Below are 5,000 nucleotides of genomic sequence, written 5' to 3' on the forward strand. Positions count from 1 at the left end.
TCTCATAGCAAGAATAACCATCTATAGTGCGACAGGACAATTCCTGCATCACCAGTTTGTCATCTTTTCAGAGGACAGACACATAGCTTTCCAAGGAAATGGGGATTTTCTCTCAGCAGCTCCAGGAGCAACAGAAGGTCACAGCTTATTTGCACCACATGGAGTATAAGTGTCTGAATTCCTTCTCTTCTTGGTAGAAAGGAAGCCAGGCTAAGACGCTAGCTGTCTGTCAATAGCACTGCAGCCAAGGCCGACACACTGAAAGGTCTCCATTTGCAGTGCGGAGGGTCACACCCATTTGATATTTTTCACAGCGCTTACTGAGCCAGCCTGTGAAAGGTTGGATTGGTAAGACAATCTTTGGTATAGGCCTATGGGCTTTGCAAAACCCCACTGGATTGTATGGGCATAGAGTGTGGTGGAAAACCATGCATTATGCAAAGACAAGTGTCTTTGAGTTTCGGAACTGGACAATAGAAATAATGTAGACACTGTATATAAAAGGAACAGGACTGTAGAAATAATGTAGACACTGTATATAAAAGGAACAGGACTGTAGAAATAATGTAGACACTGTATATAAAAGGAACAGGATTGTAGAAATAATGTAGACACTGTATATAAAAGGAACAGGACTGTAGAAATAATGTAGACACTGTATATAAAAGGAACAGGACTGTAGAAATAATGTAGACACTGTATATAAAAGGAACAGGACTGTAGAAATAATGTAGACACTGTATATAAAAGGAACAGGACTGTAGAAATAATGTAGACACTGTATATAAAAGGAACAGGACTGTAGAAATAATGTAGACACTGTATATAAAAGGAACAGGACTGTAGAAATAATGTAGACACTGTATATAAAAGGAACAGGACTGTAGAAATAATGTAGACACTGTATATAAAAGGAACAGGACTGTAGAAATAATGTAGACACTGTATATAAAAGGAACAGGACTGTAGAAATAATGTAGACACTGTATATAAAAGGAACAGGATTGTAGAAATAATGTAGACACTGTATATAAAAGGAACAGGACTGTAGAAATAATGTAGACACTGTATATAAAAGGAACAGGACTGTAGAAATAATGTAGACACTGTATATAAAAGGAACAGGACTGTAGAAATAATGTAGACACTGTATATAAAAGGAACAGGACTGTAGAAATAATGTAGACACTGTATATAAAAGGAACAGGACTGTAGAAATAATGTAGACACTGTATATAAAAGGAACAGGACTGTAGAAATAATGTAGACACTGTATATAAAAGGAACAGGACTGTATAAATAATGTAGACACTGTATATAAAAGGAACAGGATTGTAGAAATAATGTAGACACTGTATATAAAAGGAACAGGACTGTAGAAATAATGTAGACACTGTATATAAAAGGAACAGGACTGTAGAAATAATGTAGACACTGTATATAAAAGGAACAGGACTGTAGAAATAATGTAGACACTGTATATAAAAGGAACAGGACTGTAGAAATAATGTAGACACTGTATATAAAAGGAACAGGATTGTAGAAATAATGTAGACACTGTATATAAAAGGAACAGGACTGTAGAAATAATGTAGACACTGTATATAAAAGGAACAGGACTGTAGAAATAATGTAGACACTGTATATAAAAGGAACAGGACTGTAGAAATAATGTAGACACTGTATATAAAAGGAACAGGACTGTAGAAATAATTCTCTATTCAGAGACCTGGTCCTGAATAGAGAACTGGTCCTGAATAGTTCAATAGAGAAGCCTTTTGTTATCACCAATCTAAACTATCGACTGTGTGCATAAACGCACAGACACAGACATGCTGTTAATGATAAAACCATTGGCTGATGAAAGAGCTTTTTGATAATGTTTAAAATCCATAGAACACTGTCCTCGGGGAAGAGATGCCCGTGGCCAAGTCATCTGTTCTGTGGTGCTGCAACGCACAAAACACACATACACATTATCAGACGTACACATGCACACACATACACATACAATAAACCCACACACATTTCCAGATGCATGTACGCACACACACACACACACACACACACACACACACACACACACACACACACACACACACACACACACACACACACACACACACACACACACACACACACACACACACACACACACACACACACACACACACACACACACACACACACACAACCACATTTCCCAATGTAATTCATGCTGGGGATTATTTAATTTAGTGTCTCTGCCGTCACAGTCCATCTCGTCTCCAAGGACACGCTAACGACCCCATTAAATACAGTGAGGGGTCCTGAGGTTTGTTGATTGGTGTGTGTGTTTCTAGATGTATGACACACCCCATGTGCCAGCTGTGTGTGTGTGCGTGTGTGAAGTTGTGTATGAAGCTGTGTGTACATGTTTTCCTACGTTATCAGGTCCAGAATGTCCTGACAAGTGACCAGAATGTCCTGACAAGTGACCAGAATGTCCTGACAAGTGACCAGAATGTCCTGACAAGTGACCAGAATGTCCTGACAAGGTAGAAAAACAAGAACATTTTTGAAAAGTCAGGACTTTTTCATGTTCAGGATTGGTTAAAATACTGTTTTAGGCTTAATGGTTAGGCTTAGGTTTTAGAGTTAGGCTTAGGTTTTAGAGTTAGGGTTAGGTTTTAGAGTTAGGATTGGGTTTTAGAGTTAGGGTTAGGTTTTAGAGTTAGGGTTAGGATGTTCTCTCTGTATTGTTGGGAAGGGTCCATAAGTAAGGGTTAGGATTAGGTTTTAGAGTTAGGGTTAGGTTTTAGAGTTAGGGCTAGGTTTTAGAGTTAGGGTTATGTTTTAGAGTTAGGGTTAGGTTTTAGAGTTAGGGTTAGGATGTTCTCTCTGTATTGTTGGGAATGGTCCATAAGTAAGGGTTAGGGTTAGGTTTTAGAGTTAGGGTTAGGTTTTAGAGTTAGGGTTAGGTTTTAGAGTTAGGGTTAGGTTTTATAGTTAGGGTTAGGTTTTAGAGTTAGGGTTAGGTTTTAGAGTTAGGGTTAGGTTTTAGAGTTAGGATTGGGTTTTAGAGTTAGGGTTAGGTTTTAGAGTTAGGGTTAGGATGTTCTCTCTGTATTGTTGGGAAGGGTCCATAAGTAAGGGTTAGGGTTAGGTTTTAGAGTTAGGGTTAGGTTTTAGAGTTAGGGTTAGGATGTTCTCTCTGTATTGTTGGGAATGGTCCATAAGTAAGGGTTAGGGTTAGGTTTTAGAGTTAGGGTTAGGTTTTAGAGTTAGGGCTAGGTTTTAGAGTTAGGGTTAGGATGTTCTCTCTGTATTGTTGGGAATGGTCCATAAGTAAGGGTTAGGATTAGGTTTTAGAGTTAGGGTTAGGTTTTAGAGTTAGGATTAGGTTTTAGAGTTAGGGTTAGGTTTTAGAGTTAGGGTTAGGTTTTAGAGTTAGGATTGGGTTTTAGAGTTAGGGTTAGGTTTTAGAGTTAGGGTTAGGTTTTAGAGTTAGGGTTAGGTTTTAGAGTTAGGGTTAGGTTTTAGAGTTAGGGTTAGGTTTTAGAGTTAGGGTTAGGTTTTAGAGTTAGGATTGGGTTTTAGAGTTAGGGTTAGGTTTTAGAGTTAGGGTTAGGATGTTCTCTCTGTATTGTTGGGAAGGGTCCATAAGTAAGGGTTAGGGTTAGGTTTTAGAGTTAGGGTTAGGTTTTAGAGTTAGGGTTAGGATGTTCTCTCTGTATTGTTGGGAATGGTCCATAAGTAAGGGTTAGGGTTAGGTTTTAGAGTTAGGGTTAGGTTTTAGAGTTAGGGCTAGGTTTTAGAGTTAGGGTTAGGATGTTCTCTCTGTATTGTTGGGAATGGTCCATAAGTAAGGGTTAGGATTAGGTTTTAGAGTTAGGGTTAGGTTTTAGAGTTAGGATTAGGTTTTAGAGTTAGGGTTAGGTTTTAGAGTTAGGGTTAGGTTTTAGAGTTAGGGTTAGGTTTTAGAGTTAGGATTAGGTTTTAGAGTTAGGGTTAGGTTTTTAGAGTTAGGGTTAGGTTTTAGAGTTAGGGTTAGGATGTTCTCTCTGTATTGTTGGGAAGGGTCCATAAGTAAGGGTTAGGGTTAGGTTTTAGAGTTAGGGTTAGGTTTTAGAGTTAGGCTTAGGTTTTAGAGTTAGGGTTAGGTTTAGAGTTAGGGTTAGGTTTTAGAGTTAGGGTTAGGATGTTCTCTCTGTATTGTTGGGAAGGGTCCATAAGTAAGGGTTAGGGTTAGGTTTTAGAGTTAGGGTTAGTTTTTTAGAGTTAGGGTTAGGTTTTTAGAGTTAGGGTTAGGATGTTCTCTCTGTATTGTTGGGAAGGGTCCATAAGTAAGGGTTAGGGTTAGGTTTTAGAGTTAGGGTTAGTTTTTTAGAGTTAGGGTTAGGTTTTTAGAGTTAGGGTTAGGATGTTCTCTCTGTATTGTTGGGACGGGTCCATAAATCAGGGTTAGGATTAGGTTTTAGAGTTAGGGTTAGGTTTTAGAGTTAGGGTTACGTTTTAGAGTTAGGGTTAGGTTTTAGAGTTAGGGTTAGGTTTTAGAGTTCGGGATAGGTTTTAGAGTTTAGTTTAGTTTAGTTTATTTTATTTTTACAGGGACAGTGCACATTAATCAACGTTTCAGTAAAAGTGCCGGTTTTAGCCAGCCGGCTAATTTTCAACCGCAGTCCCTGGGCAGGTTATTAAAAACAATTACAATATAGACAATAGCACCATAGACATAGCAACATAGCAACATAGGACAAGCAAGACATAGCATACAGACAGAGCAACATAGAACAAAAAGCAGCAAGACAAAATTCATAAAAGCAACAAAGTGTTTCCACACCTCACAAGCTACAGACAACATGGAAAGCGGCAACACACAGCTAGGGACCATGTTCACAAATCTGATTGACCTTTAGCCATGTCTTCAAGCATTTTGTGAAAGTGTGATATGTGGTGCAGTTATGTGTGTCTGATGGCAGTGTATTCCAGACATGGGAAGCTCTCACAGAGAATGCAGA

This window comes from Oncorhynchus keta, chromosome 5 (genome assembly GCF_023373465.1).
Source record: "Oncorhynchus keta strain PuntledgeMale-10-30-2019 chromosome 5, Oket_V2, whole genome shotgun sequence".
NCBI lineage: Eukaryota > Metazoa > Chordata > Actinopteri > Salmoniformes > Salmonidae > Oncorhynchus > Oncorhynchus keta.